This window comes from Octopus sinensis, linkage group LG26, assembly GCF_006345805.1.
Source record: "Octopus sinensis linkage group LG26, ASM634580v1, whole genome shotgun sequence".
Taxonomy (NCBI): domain Eukaryota; kingdom Metazoa; phylum Mollusca; class Cephalopoda; order Octopoda; family Octopodidae; genus Octopus; species Octopus sinensis.
The window spans coordinates 13,612,434-13,634,718 of record NC_043022.1 but is presented as its reverse complement, the minus strand read 5'-3'; the positions used below and the strand labels follow the sequence as shown (position 1 = coordinate 13,634,718).

At 37.0% G+C, this 22,285-nt stretch overlaps 1 protein-coding gene across 2 annotated transcripts in view; it reads right to left on the bottom strand.

Moving 5' to 3' along the window:
* The window catches only part of LOC115224768 (piwi-like protein 1), a 54,045-nt gene extending 48,722 nt beyond the window's left edge, over nt 1-5,323 (bottom strand). The window contains exon 1 of one of the 2 annotated variants that reach the window (XM_029795676.2): nt 5,180-5,323. The gene's annotated coding sequence lies outside the window, so the exon portion shown is untranslated. Of the gene's footprint in view, nt 1-1,308; nt 1,359-5,179 lie in introns of those variants that run through there. The other variant, XM_036513845.1, reaches the window with a different exon arrangement.
* Between the last annotated feature and the right edge of the window lie 16,962 nt (nt 5,324-22,285).

Below are 22,285 nucleotides of genomic sequence, written 5' to 3'. Positions count from 1 at the left end.
ACGTTTACCTTCGACCACACACACGCGCATGTATACAATTAGGTTTTTTTTTAAAGAAAATATTCTACCGCCATCAGCTTAAATATTAGGTTGTCCCAAAAGTTCGTAAACACTTGCGAAAATTGAATTTTTACTCGCCAAGTACTAACAAAAACAACAAAAATTATTCTTCAAAATAAAGACCATTATTTTCCAAGACTTTCTACGAACTTTTGGGACAACCTTATAACAGGCTATCGTTCAACGAGTGTATATATTTAGACATATCCTTCGCCCATCTGTACAAATAAACACTCATAAGTACTTCGTTGTTCCGTTATTGGTAGGATCACACACAAATACCGACTTAGCCCAATATTAATTAATGGAGAGAAAAAATGTCAAAACATGACGTTTACACTTTCTGAAACTCCAAAGCAAGGAAGGAGGTTTAGCTTTATTCAAGCCACAAATTTCTATATAAAATATCCACACGTATAGCCACGAAAATAAGATAAATTATTTCCGACTTGTCCATTTCAATTACAATATATATATATTTTCTCCCCTACAAATAAAACCAAGAATTTTTTTGGTTCTTTTCCTAACATATAAAACCGACCGATTCCAATAAGCAATTACAAATCGATATTTTATTTCTAAATATTTTAAATAAAAAAAAAATAAAACAACTTTACTCATTAAGACACCAAAAAACCACTGACTGTTATACAAATATGGCAAAGCAAAAAGAAAGACACGTGGGTTTTATGTTCAACAGTAGACACCTTAGATTTAGGGATGACCACCCTTAAAGTATGTCAAACTATTTAAGAGAACCTTTCTCATGAGAAAACAATCGCAAAAATGCTGTGAACATGGATTTCTTCTGAATAGTGGATTGATTATTCAATAGAAGTTTTTCTAATCCGCCTTTAGCAAGTTAAAATCATTTGCGCGCGCGCGTATATATATATATATATATATATATATATATAATATATATATATATATATATATAGACAAATCATATGAACAATAACAAACAAAATGTGCTCAAGGAATTAGTTTGATGCTCAGCCAAAATTGAGTTTACACACACATACATGAGAGCACATCTTCCATATATATATATATATATATATACATATATATATATGCATTTTATATACACATGGATATAAGCACTAAGCATTTTTTTAATATACATATATATGAATCTACTTGGTGAAATTATTGATTACTTCTTAATTGATTAATTTTACCCTTTGTTATTATTGATATATAATTATATATGTATACACACACAAATATATATAGTGTTATTTTTATCCAAATAAATTGCAATTTTCGATTTGGTTTTTTTAACGGCAAACCACTGGTAAACCTTAAAGCCAAAACTTGTAAGAATTTAAAAAACTGGGAAACTAGGAAAAGGAAGGAGGGAGGGTTGAGAAATTAAGACATATATCCGTATGATAAAGGGGACTGGGTATCATTTATACATCTATTCATTCAGTGACCCCAAACAACTACAATAATAAAACCCCATATCAGCTTTCAGAAGGAATTTTATTACAGACTTAAAAGTGCATAACTGTTATAAGGAGCGGGACATTTTCCTCAAAACATGACCACGCGTCCTTCGTTAAGTTTATAATGTCCAACAGCTTTTTGGTTTTTTAGGCAAAGGATGACATTGCCAGTCATACGAAGATTAAAGAGTAACAGAAGCTGTCCATTTCCCTTTAGTTGTGATACAATTAGAATATTTCATCATTATTTTAAACATTCCCATGGCACTAAAAACCTAGTCTTCTAAAAACTATATATTTATATATATATATATATATATATATATATATATATATACACCTAGGTGGTACTATAGTACCATATAGGTATATATATATATAAAACTATACATACATACACATACGCTTATATCGGTCACTCGTGGATGAATGGGTGAAGAAAAGACTGGAAGGGTACAAAGCATTCTTTCTTATCGGGGCTTACAAAAATATTGTCAGTTTGTTTACTCAACTGTTTCCTGTCCGAAATATATATATATATATATATAATAATAATAATAATATTAGTATTTAGTTTTCACTGGACACTAGTATAAACCAAACTTACAGGGAAAAATTAGATTTAGGATTAAATCTAATTTTATAGTATAAATATATATAGATATTAAAATTATTAATTTTATTTCTATGTATTGGTTTATGATTTTCACTGTTTGATTTGCCTAATATAAAAATGTTTAAGTAGTTCCTTTCATTTATCTATATATATATATATATATATATCCGTAATAATGAAGGGTGAAATTAATTAATTTGGAATAATTATCAATTACACCAAGTAGTCTTCGGCATGTAAAAGCCTCATTCGAGGAAAATTTAAGTAATACTAAGCAATAAAGGGTTTAGCAACGAATTGCCTTACCACATACCGAATTTAGAAATAGCAGTCAAAGAGTTATAGCTATTTCTTCTACTAAAAAGGGAGATCTCCCTTTTTAGTAGAAGAAATAGCTATAACTCTTTGACTGCTATTTCTAAATTCGGTATGTGGTAAGGCAATTCGTTGCTAAACCCTTTATTGCTTAGTATATATATATATATATATGCTTTCTCATAGACTTCCAGAGACATTCGCACACCTGAATAATATACAATAGTTCACACACATGTATATATGTGTGTGTGTTTAGTTTATACACACTACAGAATAGACACCTAAGTTCATAACATCTCCGAAGATATCCTGAAAAGGAAAACCTAGCAACGAAATGCTTAAATATAAGGCAAAAAAAACACAGTAGAAACCATCAACTTGCATTATTTCTTACAACATTGTTTTGGCTTTACTTAAAAACTTCAAGCAAACTTATACTATTATATGAATATGGAGAAATTGACGTATAGTCATGAATTTCTTCAAAGATATTCCAACTTATTTAAAATGTTTTCGAATAAAATGATGTCTACACGTCAATTTCTCCATTCTACTTTTTTATACCAATTATACATCAGTGCAAAACCAAAGTATATATACTTGTATGTATCAAGGGATGTTTACATCCTTGTTCTCCAGTTTAGTCCAGTGAAGACTAAATACTTTAATTTTGCATTGATATATATTATTATACAGCTTAAAGATATCCCAATTATACATATACATATATATACATCTGAAAAGGATGTACACTAAATCATTAGAGCAGTGATATTTTTTAGGAAGTTTATTATTACGGCTGGTCATCTTCGCCACAAATATATATATTTAGATGGTTACAGTTGGTCAGAGTGACCACTACATAGGCGATACATCAGACTCTCTCTCTCTCTCTCTCTCTCTATATATATATATATATATATATATATATATATGACTTAATTTAATTTAATTAAGCTGGTTTGCCATTAAAAACACCGAAACAATGCGTTGTCTAAAGACGAATAGGGTAAATGCTTTTTAATTTTCCTTTAATTTCTGAATTACTACTACTTGGCGGTTTGAGTCCTGGCTGCTCTTTCTAGTGGGTCGAATGGCCTATTAAGGCCATTCCGCAATTGTTGTTGTATATATATATATAGGTATACACAACCACTCTCTCTCTCCTCACTTCATTCACCAATAATATAAATACAGGCAAAACTCTACAAACTGACATTTCTGATGAGACTACAGGAGTAGTTGAAAGCGCTAGAAAAATATGAAGAATTAATATGTGATATGTAAATAAATATATGTTTTTTTTACAACCATCAAGCATTTCTGAAGGCCTTTTTCCTTCATTCATATTGTATACTTTTATATATATATATAGTTCTGGCCAAAGAAAGTTGCGTGGGCAGAAAGCCATCAGGAGGGGGGAAATCCCCTGGCACGAAAATAGGGTGGTCGATGCTGGTCGACAATAAACACGTTGGCAGGTTGTGCGGGTGACACTGGGGTGTTTCAACAATGAACACTAATACGGACACTATAGTTTTGCAATTAAAGGAGCTGGGAATATAAAGAGGTGTACTTATATATACATATATATGTGCTTGTGTACTGTCCAATATATACATACACACACACACACACACATATATATATATATATATATACACACACATACATGCACAGGTGGACTTCCGGAATAGCTGTCCTATATATATATGTATGTATGTATGTGTGTATATATATTTATAAAGAAAACACTGAACTGCGTGTATCTTAAGAATCATATTTTCTCATGCATGCGTGTATATATATATATATGTGTGTGTATGTGTATATACATAACTAGTTTTGAAAGAAATTTGTCTATGCTTATGTGTATAAAAATTATTTACATACACATCACACCTATATACACCCATACACTACACATAATATATATATATATATATATATATATAAGCACTGAACTGTTTGAATCTTAATCATATTATACATGCATGCGTATATATATGTGTGTGTATGTATATATATATAAACTAGTTTTGAAAAGAATTTGTCTATGGTTCTGTGTATATAAAAATTATTTACATACACATCACACCTATATACACCCATACACTACACATAATATATATATTTAATAGAAGATACAGTGCCTTGCTTATTTGTATAAAAATTATTTACATACACATCACACCTATATACACCCATACACTACACATAATATATATATTTAATAGAAGATACAGTGCCTTGCTTATTTGTATAAAAATTATTTACATACACATCACACCTATATACTCCCATACACTACACATAATATATATATTTAATAGAAGATACAGTGCCTTGCTTATTTGTATAAAAATTATTTACATACACATCACACCTATATACTCCCATACACTACACATATATAGATATATATATTATATTTAATAGAAGATACGGTGTCTTGAGGATAGACAGATAGACAGCTTCGTGTGTGAGGACTTAGGACTTAGCTATACACAAACATGTGGCTGTATGCGAGTGTATATAGATGACAAAAAACTCCAGTATTTGCCACACAAAAAAACTCAAGTGGCCACCACTTGAGAGAGAGCAACTCACATTATAAGTAATAATAACAACAAGAGGCAAATGAGGCTGAAGGAAGACAGAAGCGAAATCACAGAGTTTATGAAATAATAGCAAAAGCAACACTAAAGGTGAATTCATCAAGACAACTTACATTGAGTAACACAAATTTGGCGATGAGTGTCTGCGAGAAAAAACTTTTCTCTCTCAACCAAAATCTGATGTCGACTTGTAAAAAAAAACTAGACTAATGATAGAGAATACGCACATGCGCATATTGAGACATCCGGTTGACTGGTAAGATATGAGTTATTGCCCTTGGTTGTTGCTAACGCTTCTAAGTTTGGATTCTTTCTCAGGGAGGGCGCGTGGCTTAGTGGTTAGGGCATTCGGCTCATGATCGTAAGGTTGTGAGTTCGATTCCCGGCGACGTGTTGTGTCCTTGAGCAAGACACTTTATTTCGCGTTGCTCCAGTCCACTCGGCTGGCAAAAATGAGTTGTATACTTGTATTTCAAAGGGTCAGCCTTGTCACTCTCTGTGTCACGCTGATTATCCCCGAAAACTACGTTAAGGGTACACGTGTCTGTGGAATGCTCAGCCATTTGCACGTTAATTTCACGAGCAAGCTGTTCCGTTGATCGTATCAGCTGGGACCCTCGTCGTCGTAACCGGCGGAGTCTTTAAGGATTCTTTCTCAAAGAATTGGCTTTTTCAACGTCTTTGATGAATCGATCTGGGCAGCGGAGAATGCCGTACGGATCTTTTCGCTTTGACCGGCACATTTAGAAAAATAATTTTTTTGTAATTATATCGACCCTTAACAAGTTTGACATGAGCGGTGTAATATCTTTAAACTATAAGGCGGCGAGCTGGCAGAAACTTTAGCACACCGGGCGAAATGCTTAGTGGTATTTCATCTGTCTTTACATTTTGAGTAAATAAAAAGTCTAGAAAATAAAATAAACCACAAAGTAAGGAGCCACTAGTCACGACTAGCTAGCGCTGCTACGCGAGTGCGCGCACCGGGACCACTCTTCTTAAGTAGTACTCGTAGTTTTAGGTACCTGCAGCTTCTCTCGTGGCTGATCCTTCCTATGTTTAATGAACAAGTTCTGATGCAAAGGAAGGTTCTTTCAAATGACTGAAACAAGTAAAAGAGTAAACACGTTTGAGCTTCGTATACTGGTAGAATGTGTTACATAAAACGAACTGAAAACTTCCTGCCATACTTAGGTACGGTACTACTTAAAAAGGTCGACTTTGCCTTTTATCGTTTCGGGGTCGATAAATTAAGTACCAGTCACGCACTGGGGTCGATGTAATCGACTTAATCCGTTTGTGTGTCCTTGTTTGTCCCCTCTATGTTTAGCCCCTTGTGGGTAGTAAAGAAATAGGTACTACTTAAAAAGAGGGGTCCCGTTGCGCGCATCCGCACTACAGGATCCTACAACGACTACATAGCAAAGTAAATAAAACACAGAATAAATATTTTTTTTACACGAAGTAAATAATTTGTTTTAAACAAAGTAAATAAAATACAAAACCACAAAAGTAAAGACCCACTAGTCACGACTAGCTAGCGCGGCTACGCGAGTGCGCGCACGGGACCACTCTTCTTTAGTAGTACTCGTAGTTTTAGGTACCTGCAGCTTCTCTCGTGGCTGATCCTTCCTATGTTTAATGAGCAAGTTCTGATGCAAAGTCTACGAGCAAGGAAGGTTCTTTCTAAGAGCTGGAATTTGAACTCAAAATGTAAAGACAGATGAAACACCACTAAGCATTTCGCCCGGTGTGCTAAAGTTTCTGCCAGCTCGCCGTCTTATAGTTTAAAGATATTACACCGCTTATGTCAAACTTGTTAAGGGTCAATATAATTATCAGTTGAACCCTGGAGTCAATGTAATCTATTGATCTCCTCCCCTATGCTTTCAGACCTTATGTACAGAGACAAAACCTGAAATTTTAAGGGCGAAATAGTAGAAAGAAGAAGTATTATAACGAAAATAAGTTTTATTCTCTTAATGGATGATATTAAATCTTTAAAAAAAAAGATGCATTGTTAAGATGCCTTAATAGCTCATTACTTATGTAGAATGAAAATTTATTTGTAAATTAAGCCTAGCCGGCATTATGTACTGAATATTGTTGAATACATTATTCGGCAACTTTTGTATTCGCCTTATTTTCGACAAATACGAGTGATTCAAGAGTTCTTCTGCTGTTTCTAGCTCATAGGTCGACCACATGGAAGTTCCATGTTGGTTGGAAATACTACAGTAGACATGAGCAACCCTTTGCAAGAAACGGGTCGCAGGTCGTTGGAATAAAATTAAAGAAGAGGGTTATTACCTCCCTTGATTGACATTTCCCATGAAAATCAGATTTCCCGCCAGAATTCGTGGCTCTTATTTACTAATATTTACTATTATCTACCAATATTTATCGAGGTGTAAATGTGAATGAGCATATAATATATGGTACCAGCGTAAATGTCATAGTATTTAGTTTCTGTTTTACGCTCTGTTATTATTTTTTTCTTTCCTTTGAAGGGTTTATTCAGATAAGGTCAAGGGCAACGCCCTTGTCCCTTTCCGACGACTTCCGCGTGAGTTGGAAAAAAAAAAAAAAAATGTTATGTTCAAACTAGAAGTTTTGGCTTTCGGAAAAAATATGTAAAGGTGCGGCCGAGTTTGAAACATTTTATGTTTATTTCGGGATTGTCATTTTGAATGTCTAATCATCTCATCTCTCCATATTAAAATACCAACGACAATCCATCAGGTGGTGAGAAGGGGAGGGAGGGAGGTGGCGGAGGTAAAAGTGTGAGGACGAGAGAGAGTTCAAACGAACGCGACTTCCTCTCTCTCTCTCTCTATCTATCTATCTATCTCTATCGCGCACTCGCACGCGCTTATCTCTCTTCGTCTCTCACACACTCACGTATCTCTTTTTCTTTCTTTCTATCATACTCACACGTTTCTTCCCCCTCTCACTCTCTCTCTCTCTCTATCTATCTATCTATCTCTATCACGCACTCGCACGTGCTTATCTCTCTTCATCTCTCACACACACACTCACGTATCTCTTTTTCTTTCTTTCTATCATACTCACACGTTTCTTTCCCCTTCTCACTCTCTCTCTCTCTCTCTCTCTCTCTGTCTATCGTCCACTCACACATCGCTCTATGTCTATCTATCGACCTATATCTATCTTTCTTTCTATCACACACCCACAAATATCTCTCTCTATCCAAAACAGTTGTGCTATATAGAGAGAGACGGAGAGATTCAAATAAACGCTACTCATCGATCTATATAAATATATATATATAATATACACACATATATATATATATATAATAGACATATATATATATATACACACACACACATAGTAATCCCTCGACTACCGCGGGTGTTACGTTCCAAAACCCCCGCGATAGGTGAATATCCGCGAAGTAGAAACAGTACTGCACTATATTTCTTTTCTATTATTTTTATAATTTGTACATATTTATTTTATTATAAATCCAAAACAACACCACGGAGGAATCAACATAAGCTTAAATAATAAACCTCGATAGGTAAACCGCAATATGGCGAGGGACTACTATATATATACATATATATATATATATCGCATCTCTCTTTAGAAGTGCTAAGGAGCTGGCTAAAATTGTATGCTATAGGAGAGAAATAAAACGAATGCGATGGAGCAAACACACCTACTCATACATGACAACTTGCCGCGAATGCATAATAGTAGGGTGTGTGTGTGTATGCGTGTGTTCATTCTTTTATTCTCTTACACGATAACACACAAGATGTCATGTTGACACTTGATATTTTAATGGTCGTTTCGTGTAATTAAACCATGCGGTTAGATAATTATCATTACGGCGGAATTCGTTGGCGCAACAGACAAAATACCGAGTCCAAATGGCTCCGAGCTTATTTTTACCGTTCGTCCTTTCGGGGTCGATGAAATAAAGTTCCAGTCATCGACTTTTCACCCCTGTCCCTCAAAATCTGCTGGCCATGTGCCAAAATGGGATTTTAAGAGAATATTATTATTAACCTTAATTCGGCGAGTTGGCAGAATCGTCAGTGCGTCGGACAAAATGTTTGACAGCATTTTCTCCGACTCATCATGTTCTGAGTTCATATTTCGCCAGGGTCAAGTTTATCTTCTACCCAGTTTGGTCGATAAGTACCAGTTGAGCACTGCAGTAGATATAATCAACTAATCCCTCATAAAAAATTGTTTCTGTACTAAGATCTTAAGCCATTTTCGTTCGAGCTCAATATGTTATCAGTTCACTTCCCACCAAAGTCATCTTTAACTTTTCATCCTTTTGGGACTGATAATATATAAGTCCCAGTCAAGAACCGAGGTTTTGACTACCGCCTCCAGCAAAGAACTTTCTAGATTTGTGCCTAAATCAGAAACAATTGTTTTTATTAAGATTTTAAAAAAAATAACAATTATTATTCAATGAATATTTTTTCTGGAGTAAACTCCCAAAATATTACATTTATAAAATTATTTTTTTCATTATTCAATAATAAATTAAACCATTATATTAAAATAAAATTAAATAAATCCAGATTATATTAATACATAACGCAATCACAATTTTGTTTCCAGGATATTTCTATGTCTTATATTTTCTAAATAACTAAATAACTATGACAACTATGACAACACTTGCTTTCAGCAATATGAAATGACAATGACCTAGAATAAAGCTCGTTGATTTGTCTACTTTAAATCTATTGAATCATTGATGGCAGACGACCATGTTTAATAGTATATACTCCAGTGGTTCCCAGCTTGTGGTCCACAAAGGTAGTACTGGAATGTGTGTGTGTGTAAGTATATATATATATATGTATGTATGTATGGTATGTATATGTATATATATATATATATTGGGCGCAGGAGTGGCTGTATGGTAAGTAGCTTGCTTATCACCACATGGTTCCCGGTTTAGTCCCACTTGGGCAAGTGTCTTCTACTGTAGCCTCAGGTCGACCAAAGCCTTGTGAGTGGATTTGGTAGCTGGAAACTGAAAGAAGCCCGTCGTATATATATATATGTGTGTATATGTGTTTGTGTGTCTGAGTTTGTCCCCCAACATCGCTTGACAACCGATGCTTGTATACGTCCCCGTCACTTAGCGGTTCGGCAAAAGACACCGATAGAATAAGTACTAGGCTTACAAAGAATAAGTCCCGGGGTCGATTTGCTCGACTAAAGGCGGTGCTCCAGCATGGCCGCAGTCAAATGACTGAAACAAGTAAAAGAGAAAGATAGGGTAAAGAGTTTTTTTGTTTTCTTCTCTCGGCATTTACAGATTAAAGAGAAATAAGCTGACCTTTTGAACTTTCTCCGGCCGTTCAAGGTCTAACAAAATTATGGCGCCGAATGCTAGTCATTCAATTGTATTTCTTATCGTTTTTATGTTTCTACACATTTCTTGAAGTAAATGCTTTCTCTTTTGTTAGAACTCAGACAATACGTACATTGGGTAGTAAAAGAGTTTCGTCTTCTGTTACTTTATTCTACTTAATTATTTCCAATTGAATATATTTTGTTTACTTTAAAAATTAGAATTTTGGAAAATAATTAGTTATTTTGTTTTTTTTTACAACCGCGATTTCCGTTTTTGTTTACGTGAAATTATATAAATATTAGCAGTATCGCCCGGCGTTGCTCGGCTTGTAAGGGAAATAACTATATAAGCATTTTTAGAGAGTTATAGCCAAAAAAATAGGAAAAAAATGCATTAAAAATGGAAAAAAAATGATGGTAAATTTTTTTTTTAATCGTTGATTCATCGTAGACATTTTTAGAGAGTTACTTCCCTTATATAATAGCGAAAAATGCATTAAAATGGAAAAAAATGATGGTAAATTTTTTTTTAAATCGTAGACTCACCGTAGACGCGCGCTAATACCCAGAAGGGCTCGATATGAATCACGACTATAAGATACCCGGTTTTGGTTAAACTGCACCGCAAAATGTGGGAGTAGTTAGGAATCTAAATCGTAGGAGACAGACACACAACTTCACTTTTATATATAAAGATATCAGATGCAGCACGGATTTTTGTCAGTGAACAGGTCGCGGTCTTAAAGCGACGAAAATATTTTGACAAATTAAACTTAAATGTTGAAGTGAATCGAACGGCTTTTGTGTGTTTCTTAAATGGCTTACAAACACCTTCCACGCTGCAATTGTTATATAAAAAATAACAAACGATTTTAAAGATTTGACTGTTATTTCTTGTATGTGCTCCACATACTTCTTGGCCTTCTTGGCTTAACTTTTTATGTACTGGTTGAAAATCACCTAAAAAAGGTTCTGGGTTCCATACAACCATCTAAAAGTTCCTCAAGGCGGTGCCCCAGCATAGCCGGCTGCAGTCTAATTACAACAAATGAAAAATAAAAAAATTCTGGGACAGATACATTCAACTAAAAATTCTTCAAGGTGATGCCCCAGCATGACCACAATCTAATGACTAAAACAAGTAAAAGGTGAAGAAAACGAAAAAGTAACCGAAAAAATATAACCGTGGGGCTTTTGTCCCAGGGAGCTTGTGTCAGGATCCCATGTAGAGATATATCACCCCACCATCGCTTGGCAACCGATGTTGGTGTGCTTACGTCCCCGTAACTTAGCGGTTCGGCAAAAGAACCGATAGAATGAAAAGTGGGGAAGCCGATTACATCTTCTCAAGTACAGGATATTACCACCAGTAATTGATTTAGTACTTTATTTTATTGACTGCGAAAGGATGAAAGTAAATCGATTTCTGCAGCATTCGAAATAAAGCCGCTAAGCATTTTGTACTAACAATCCTATCAGTTCGTCGCCTTTAAGTTGAATACACAATCCCAATAACGTGTTTGTTAGATGCACAAAAAGGAGACACTTCTTTTAACCTAGATAACATGGTATTGTTGTATCCGCTGTTTTAAAACAGTATCTGATATCTACCAACTGCTTTCTTTTTCATGTCTTCATCTAGCAAACTGTATAAAACCTCGGCAAAATTTTGTTTAAAACATTTGTTTATTTCCAAAAGCTATAAAGAAATGAATGAAATGGGGCGCCAAATTGTAATAATGTCTTTTAAATGACTTCGTATTCAAAACTCTAAACACAGGACTTTTTCATTTTATGATGAATGTTTGTGTGTATACTTTTACTTTGTCTACATTTTCTTTCGAGACAATGTAATGGATAACCTGAGTGTGTGTGTGTGTGTGAAGTAGAAAGGAAAAGGAAACTAGTAAATGGATGGTAGTAACCATTGCTTGCTTAGATTACATTTTACTGCTTTCACTCAGCCTAACATCTTGAATAAAAAGAACGTACGACGAGATAACGTACGTTCTTGACCTTAAAGGCTGACGTACGACGACATCTAGGACCATAAGCACTTGAGGTCTCAGGTCGACGAAGAATAACACATATGGCATATGTTTACAACACAATAGAATGGGAGCGGACTTCAGTACGTGTTTATGTTGAGTTTTAGAGTATCTTGGGATTGTATTTCATGATTCTAATGAGAGGGAAAAGAATGCGTCGTGCTGTCGATAATTTAACATGGTCAAAATGCTTGCTGAAAGAAGGATTTTTTGATATATTTTGTTATTTTGTTATATACTCTTTTACTTGTTTCAGTCATTTGACTGTGGCCATGCTGGAGCACCGCCTTTTAGTCGAGCAAATCGACCCTAGGACTTATTTTTTGTAAGCCTAGTACTTATTTTATCAGTCCCTTTTTGCTGAACCACTAAGTTATGACCATAAGTATTTTACGATGTAAATATAAAAAGCCAAACTGATATTCTATAGCCATCCAGCTATAAATAAAAAAAATTAAGACGGAAATAATAAATTTGTGAAATTCGGAGGGTAAAAAAGGGATCTTTTCAATTGTGGATTCTAGGATTGTGCCAGGGACTTTTTACCAACATATTGCGCGGCACCCCGGGAAAGTGTCTTCTACTATTATAACCCAGGCTGACCAATGCCTTGTAAGTGAGTCTTGTAGTGGAAACTGAGTGGAAGCCCATTATACGTGTGTGAGTGTGTGTGTCTTTGGGTTTGACAATCGGTGGCTGGAGAGGAGGTGTTTAAAATTTCTTTTTTCCCAGACTTCGTCATTTTCGGCATCTGCAATTCCGATTCATCATTTAACGTCCGTTGTCCATGCTGGCATGAGTTAGACGGTTTGACCAGAGCTGATGAGATGGGGAGCTGCACCAAACTCCAGTCTAATTTGGCTCAGTTTCTACGGCTGGATGCCCTTCCTAAAGTCAACCACTCAACAGAGTGAGCAGGGCACTTTTATGTCGCACCGCACGGGCGCTTTGACGTGGAGCTACACGGGCGCTTTTACGGCACAGGCCCTTTCATGTGACGCCACAGGGAAATTTTATGAAGCGCTGCAGGACGCTTTTGTGCGGCACCGCCACGAGTGCTTTACACCACCAGTGGGATCAGTTTTTAACATTTCTACTGCAGGGTATGGGTCTTATGCCAAAAAATCTATATTTCAAAACTTCCCTCACCATCCACATTGATTTTTTTGCGTTCAAGAGGCCCAATGTTCAAAGGGTGCTTTCTACGTGTCACCAGTATGGGTGTCGGTTACACAACACTAGCATCAGCCACAGCTGCAATTTCCCTTGGCTTGACGGGTTTTCTCAAGCACGGCATATCACCCAACACACGAAGGGTGCTTTTTACATGCCATAACATGGGTGCCAGTTATGTGACACTGGTGTCGACCACGACTGCAATTTCCCTTGGCTTGGCAGGTCTTCTCAAGCACAGGATATTGCCAAAGGTCTTGGTTACTTGTCATTGCCTCTGTCATGCCCACAACCTCGTCCTATGTCTTTCTGGATCTACCTCGTCCACAGGTTCCCTCCACCGTTACGCTTCACTACCTCGTCCTGTGTCTTCCTGGATCTATCTCTTCCACAGGTTCCCTCCACCGTTACGCTTCACTACCTCGTCCTGTGTCTTCCTGGATCTACCTCTTCCACAGGTTCCCTCCACTACCTCGTCCTGTGTCTTCCTGGATCTACCTCTTCCACAGGTTCCCTCCACCGTTACGCTTCACTACCTCGTCCTGTGTCTTCCTGGATCTACCTCTTCCACAGGTTCCCTCCACCGTTACGCTTCACTACCTCGTCCTGTGTCTTCCTGGATCTACCTCTTCCACAGGTTCCCTCCACCGTTACGCTTCACTACCTCGTCCTATGTCTACTTCTTCCACAGGTTCCACTCCACCGTTAGAGATCAATACTTCTTCACACAGCTGTCCTTGACCATACGCATCACCGTCCTCAAAAGATGAAAAGATGAAAGATAAAATATACTTTATTTTCTAACCCTAACCCAGTAAACTATGAAAGTGAGTGAAAAAGTAATGCCATTTTGTTTAGGACAGGTGTAATTACCAACACAGGAACATGTATCACACATCAAAATGAAGCTGGTCCTCTGTGGATCACATCCCTACTTCTCAACACAGTCACCGTTTCTCTCAATAGCAATGTTCCACCTTTGAATGAGAGCACGTATCCTGCCCCGTAAAATTCTGTTGACTGTTCTTTGAGCCACTTCCTCACTACTTCCACACTCACCAGATTTAGCGCCTTCAGACTATCATCTCTTCGGTACCCCAAAAGAGGATTTGAGAGACAAACATTATTCCAGTGACGAGGAAGTGAAAACGAAAAATATACCGCTGGAAGTTCTTGTTGACAAGCAATGGCAGTAATTTTATTCAGCTGAATACACGTCTTTGATTGGTTGAAATTACCCAAAGAGGACTACTTTAACGTGAAATTACTTCGTAAATATAAGTTTTTCTCAATAATGCTAAGAGTAAAAGATGTTTCATATGACACATTCTACCAGTGTCCGAAGTTTCAAAGTGTTTAGTTACAAAAAATTATTTTATAAATCTGGAGGTCAAAAGGTAAAGATCCCAGTAACGAAAGGGTTAAATTAGCGATAGCCAAACCAAATATTCCACTTGTTTTATATTCAAACTGGCAAGATCCAGCCTCTCATACCCAGCCTACAATGTCATTCTATAACTAAACAGTCACTTCGTCAGTAATTTTATTCAGCTGAATACACGTCATTGATTGGTTGAAATTACCGAAATAGGACAACTTTAACATGAAATTACTTCGTCAAGATAAGTTTTTCTCAATAATGCTAAGAGTAAAAGATGTTTCATATGACACATTCTACCAGTGTCCGAAGTTTCAAAGTGTTTAGTTACAAAAAATTATCTTTTAAATCTGTAGGTCAAAAGGTAAAGATCCCAGTAACGAAAGGGTTAAATTAGCAATAGCCAAACCAAATATTCCACTTGTTTTATATTCAAACTGGCAATATCCAACCTCTCATACCTAGCCTACAATGTCATTCTATAACTAAACAGTCACTTTGTCAAAATCTCAAAGCTATGGAGATAATGCATGGTTAATTCAGAAAAGAATGTGCATAAACAGGCACAGGAGTGGTAAGTAGCTTGTTTACCAACCACATGGTTCCGGGTTCAGTCCCACTGCATGGCACCTTGGGCAAGTGTCTTCTACTATAGCCTCGGGCCGACCAAAGCCTTGTGAGTGGATTTGGTAGATGGAAACTGAAAAGAAGCCTGTCGTATATATGCAGGAGTGGCTGTGTGGTAAGTAGCTTGTTTACCAACCACATGGTTCCGGGTTCAGTCCCACTGCGTGGCACCTTGGGTAAGTGTCTTCCACTATAGCCTCGGGCTGACCAAAGCCTTGTGAGTGGATTTGATAGATGGAAACTGAAAAGAAGCCTGTCGTATATATGCAGGAGTGGTTGTGTGGTAAGTAGCTTGTTTACCAACCACATGGTTCCGGGTTCAGTCCCACTGCGTGGCACCTTGGGCAAGTGTCTTCTACTATAGCCTCGGGCCGACCAAAGCCTTGTGAGTGGATTTGATAGATGGAAACTGAAAAGAAGCCTGTCGTATATATGCAGGAGTGGCTGTGTGGTAAGTAGCTTGTTTACCAACCACATGGTTCCGGGTTCAGTCCCACTGCGTGGCACCTTGGGCAAGCGTCTTCTACTATAGCCTCGGGCCGACCAAAGCCTTGTGAGTGGATTTGGTAGACGGAAACTGAAAAGAAGCCTGTCGTATATATGTATATATATATATATGCGTGTGTGTGTTTGACCCCCTAGCATTGCTTGACAACCGATGCTGGTGTGTTTATGTACCGATTACTTAGCGGTTCGGCAAAAAGAGACCGATAGAATAAGTACTGGGCTTACAAAAGAATAAGTCCCGGGGTCGAGTTGCTCGATTAAAGGCGGTGCTCCAGCATGGCCGCAGTCAAATGACTGAAACAAGTAAAATAGTATATAACATTTGACAGAGCAAACTGAATGTTGAAGGGTTACTGTAACCAACGAACACCCTTAACCCTTAGTATTTAAACCAGCCATATCCGGCCAAAATATTTAATCTGCCTTACGTTCAAACTGACCAGATCCAGGCCCTCACACCTACCCTACAATGTTATTCTACATTAAGTAATTACATCATCAAGATGGTGAAGATATGAGATAATGCATGATTAATTCAAATCAATGTGAATCAATAAGCATTATGTTTGATGGAATAATCTGAAGACTAAAGGGTTAAGTTCTGGCCTTCAGCCAAAATTTGAAACCATCATATAAAACTGTTTGAGCAGTAAATTAAATAGACTCAGTTCTTCTCCATCAAATGTTTTTAGTGTTCATAAGGCAATCACATTGACCTTGATGATACGGTTTGTGATAGTAATAACATGTATCACAAACAGTGACACCAGACGACCTACTTACCTATTCTTCCTTACCTTCCCCCATAAAAGGTGTAACTCACGTTTTTTTTAATTTCCATTTCACTGGAAAAAGCAAAAAGCAGTCATGTTAACTGAATGTGTTTAAATTTTCAAAACCAACACCAACCTTAAGGAAAATATGTTAACAGAAGGGGGAGAAGGTTTTTTTTTTTCAACATTTCATGATCCAGTGTTCACTTTTTTTCTGTCCCCATCGCCATCCTGTGTTTTTATTTTTACCTTTTTGAAAGTGGGTCAAGTGACTGCAGTCATCTCCATTCATTGTTTTGGTCGATGAAGGAGGGAATGCAGACATAATAAACAGTATTAACAATAATTAGAAATTACTACTACCATGACCACCACCACCACTGATAAATAATCTTTTTCTACTATAGGCACAAGGTCTGAAATTTTGGAGGAGGGGTTATAAGCAATTACATCGATTCCAGGGTTCAATTGGTGCTTATTTCAGGGACCCAGAAAGGACCAAATGCAAAGCTGACTCTGGCAGAATATGATCACAGAGGGATCAGGAGTAGGAGTGGCTGTGTGATAAGTAGCTTGCTTACCAACCACATGGTTCCGGGTTCAGTCCCACTGCGTGGCACCTTGGGAAAGTGTCTTCTACTATAGCCTCGGGCCAACCAAGGCCTTGTGAGTGGATTTGGTAGATGGAAACTGAAAGAAGCTCGTCGTATATAGGCACAAGGCCTGAAATTTTGGAAGGGTATAAGCAATTACATCGATTCCAGGGTTCAACTGGTGCTTATTTCTGGGACCCAGAAAGGACCAAAGGCAAAGCTGACTCTGGCAGAATATGATCACAGAGGGATCAGGAGTAGGAGTGGCTGTGTGATAAGTAGCTTGCTTACCAACCACATGGTTCCGGGTTCAGTCCCACTGCGTGGCACCTTGGGAAAGTGTCTTCTACTATAGCCTCGGGCCAACCAAGGCCTTGTGAGTGGATTTGGTAGACGGAAACTGAAAGAAGCCCGTCGTATATATGTATATGAGAAAGTAAGGAGGGATGTCAGGAAGGGCATCGCTGTTACGCTTCCAGATGGGAAGGGTCTTCCTATGATGCTGACATGCAGTGTAAACTGAATGCTAAAGGGCTAAGAAGCAGATACACACGAGGAATTATAATAGGGGTATGATTAAAATAAATTTCTTCAAGGTTCCCTAGAAGTATATGACAGCTTTAATTACTTAGATGAACTAATTAGCAGTGGTGGGTGATCTGAAATTAAAAGCAGCCAGAGTAAGAAAGGGGTCAGGGACCTAATACCTCTGCTAGTTTCAAAGACTTTCTCTCGCAGAGTGAAAGACTGACTGTAAGATGCTTCTGTACGGCTCACTGGCTAGAGCATCGAGCTTATGATCGTGAGGTTGTGAGTTCAATTCCCGGACTGAGCTGCATGTTGTGTTCTTGAGCAAGACACTTTATTTCATGTTGCTCCAGTGAACCTAGCTGTAGAAATGAGTTGCGACATCATTGGTGCGAAGCTGTATCAGCCTTTGCCTTACCCTTGGATAAGATCAGTGGCAAGAAGAGGGGAGGCTGGTATGTGTGGGCGACTGCTGGTCTTCTATAACAACAACCCTAGGTTATCCGTTCGCTGGCGAGGCGACTTTCCACCCAGACTTGTGCCCCAGAGGGGATCCTTTTAGGTGCACCCATGGTCATTCATGACTGACGGAGTTATATCATCATCATCATCGTTTAGCGTCCGCTTTCCATGCTAGCATGGGTTGGATGGTTCAACTGGAGTCTGGGAAGCCAGGAGGCTGCACCAGGCCCAGTCTGATCTGGCAATGTTTCTACGGCTGGATGCCCTTCCTAACGCCAACCACTCCATGAGTGTAGTGGGTGCTTTTTACGTGCCATTGGCACGGAGACCAGACGAAGCTGGCAACGGCCACGATTGGATGGTGCTTTTTATGTGCCACCGGCATGGAAGCCAGCCACAAGCACAGTATGTATATATATATATACACACACACATATGTACAATACAAACAGATAAATGTGTGATTTGGTAGCTACAATTGTTTCATCAAGAGTCTTTATTGTGATGCAAGCAGAGTACAGCCAGATATGCAGTATGCACAACATCCATAAGATTACATAATACGTTATGCAGCTCTCGACTCATCAGGCTATGAAATGAAGAAGCAAGTAGCAACACATGTGCACACTTGACTGCGCTATACTTGCATAACAATAAAGAATCTTTTCTACTCTAAGCACAAGGACTCCAGTACGCAACTGGTACTTAATTTGTCAACCCTGAAAGGATGAAAGACAAAGTTGACTATGCTAGAACAGCTGATGGAGGATGACATGGTCCTGTGTTTTGTTGGATCCGGTCAGACTGTGCAACCCACACCAAGACATGGAAGGCAGTTAATAAATGATGACAACGATGATGATGGTGATGATAATGGCAATGACCCTTCAAAGATACATTTGTTTCAACACATAACTTCACAAATACAAAAACGAAATAAAAGAAAGAAAGAAAAAAAAAACGAAGAGCAAAAATAGAAAACAAAAGACTTTATCTGATTGAATTTTAAAAAAAAAGTTAATTAATTAATGATTAAATCAAAAACCAAAAAAAAAAAAAAAAAAAAAAAAAACTCGTTTCACTGCATGTAAACAATAATGTTGAGGATTTTTAAAATTATTTTTTTTTTTTTTTCATTTGTAATCTTTTCGTCTATGTTTCCGTGTTTGTTCTCTCTCTCACTCCCAGGTTAATTGCAATAAGTTAATTAACGACTTACTGCAGACCCCCCCTCCCCCTCCCCACCCAAAAAAAAACCCCAACATATTTGTAGGAATGAAGTTCCACTATTTTCTCTCTTTCTGTCTCTCATTCATTTTCTCCTTCCAAATTTACAAAGAATATTTTTATATATATATATATGTGTATATAGATATAAAACACACACACACGCATACACTCACTCACTCATACACACACACACACACACCAAACTCATTGAAATATCATAATGTCTTATTATAATTAGAAAATGATGTAATTGTGTATATCTGTGTGTAATTCATTTTTAACTGTAGAACTTGAAGTAGAAAAAGCTAATAATAGCACGTAGATATTGGGTTAAAAAGACCCTTCTGGATAGAAAAAGTCAGTCTGCGCTTGGGACTTGAACCAACAACCCCCTGTAAACATAACCGGCATCTAAGTCCCACAGCCACCTTTGGCTTTTACTATCCAAAAGTGTGTTTTTATTCACAAATTTACTTGCTGTTATTTTTGGGTTAAAAAGACCCTTCTGGATAGAAAAAGTCAGTCTGCGCTTGGGACTTGAACCTACAACCCCCTGTAAACATAACCGGCATCTAAGTCCCACAGCCACCTTTGGCTTTTACTATCCAAAAGTGTGTTTTTATTCCCAAATTTACTTGCTGTTATTTTTGGGTTAAAAAGACCCTTCTGGATAGAAAAAGTCAGTCTGCGCTTGGGACTTGAACCTACAACCCCCTGTAAACATAACCGGCATCTAAGTCCCACATCCACCTTTGGCTTTTACTATCCAAAAGTGTGTTTTTATTCCCAAATTTACTTGCTGTTATTTTTGGGTTAAAAAGACCCTTCTGGATAGAAAAAGTCAGTCTGCGCTTGGGACTTGAACCTACAACCCCCTGTAAACATAACCGGCATCTAAGTCCCACAGCCACCTTTGGCTTTTACTATCCAAAAGTGTGTTTTTATTCCCAAATTTACTTGCTGTTATTTTTGGGTTAAAAAGACCCTTCTGGATAGAAAAAGTCAGTCTGCGTTTGGGACTTGAACCTACAAGCCCCTGTAAACATAACTGGCATTTAAGTCCCACAGCTGCTTTTGGCTTTTACTATCCAAAAGCGTGTTTTTACCCCCAAATTTACTTGCTGTTATTTTTTCAATTTTACCCCACTTCATGTTTCTAAATTTTGATGCTATAAAACAACATATATATATATATCATATGCATGTGTGTGTGATCTCTTAATAAGTACCAGAGAGGACGCTGACGGAGGAGGCCAAAAAACACTGAGTTTGAAGGGCAAATAATAAAGGAAAAGGAAAAACAGTGGGAAGAATAAATAATAGAGAATAAATATTTTCAGGAATAAACATGGCATGGCAGGAGTAGAAATAAATAAATTAACCATATACATACATATGTATACAAACATACATATATATATATATAACCAGTATATGTTGTAGGGTAGAACACTTTTGATGATTAAATTACGTGTATACACACACACACACACACATTATATATATTTTTTTCTTCTTTTAATTGCTTTAGTCATTGGGTCGCTGCCAAGGTGGGCCTCTGCTTAGAGGGGTTTTAGTTGACACAAATCAACCCCTAGTATTTCTACTTTTTTTTTTCTTGTAGTAAAAGTCTGATACTTGCACCCGACCAGTCTCTCTTTGCTGAGCTGCTAAGTCACAGGAGATGCAAACAGACCATTACTGGTTGTCAAGCAGTGGGGGTGGTGAGGTGGAGTCAAACACAAAAATCTGTTTATATATATATATATATATATATATATATATATATATATATATATATATATATATACATATATATATATATATACACATCATCTCCAAACCTTCCAATATATATATATATATGTATATATAAATACACACACGCACCCAAATGACAGGATTCCACAGGGTTTTGCGTATCAAATTGACTTGACAAGGCATTGGTCAGCCCAGAGCTATAGCAGAAGATACTTGCCCAAGGTACCAGACAGGGGGATTGAACCTGAAACCACATGACTGCAAAACGAGCTTCTAAACTACACAGCCATGCCATATATATATATAAATGCATGTATATATATATGTGTATGTGTGTATACACATGCACATATATACATACAAATGCATATACAAATCTACACACATATATACACATATACATATATACGACATTTGCATGTAGTTAATGTTTGAAATCAAATATTCTTAGTGTGTATAGAACAAGCAGACATATACATCTAGCATGTGTGTATGAGCGTGTGTGTGTGTGTGTGTGTTTGTGTGGTACCAAGTGGACATGATTCTATGGTGCTAGATTTGGAGTGGAATGAAATAAAAGTGTCAATGTTGTGATCGTACAATATAGAATACCCGAAAAATTATCACAGCTTTTGTATGTGTGGGAGTGTGTGGGTATATGTGTATGTACATAAACATACACACACGATATATATATATATATATATATACATGTATATAGTAAGTATATATATATATATATTTTGTATGTACATGTGTACATATACATACACACATATGCAGT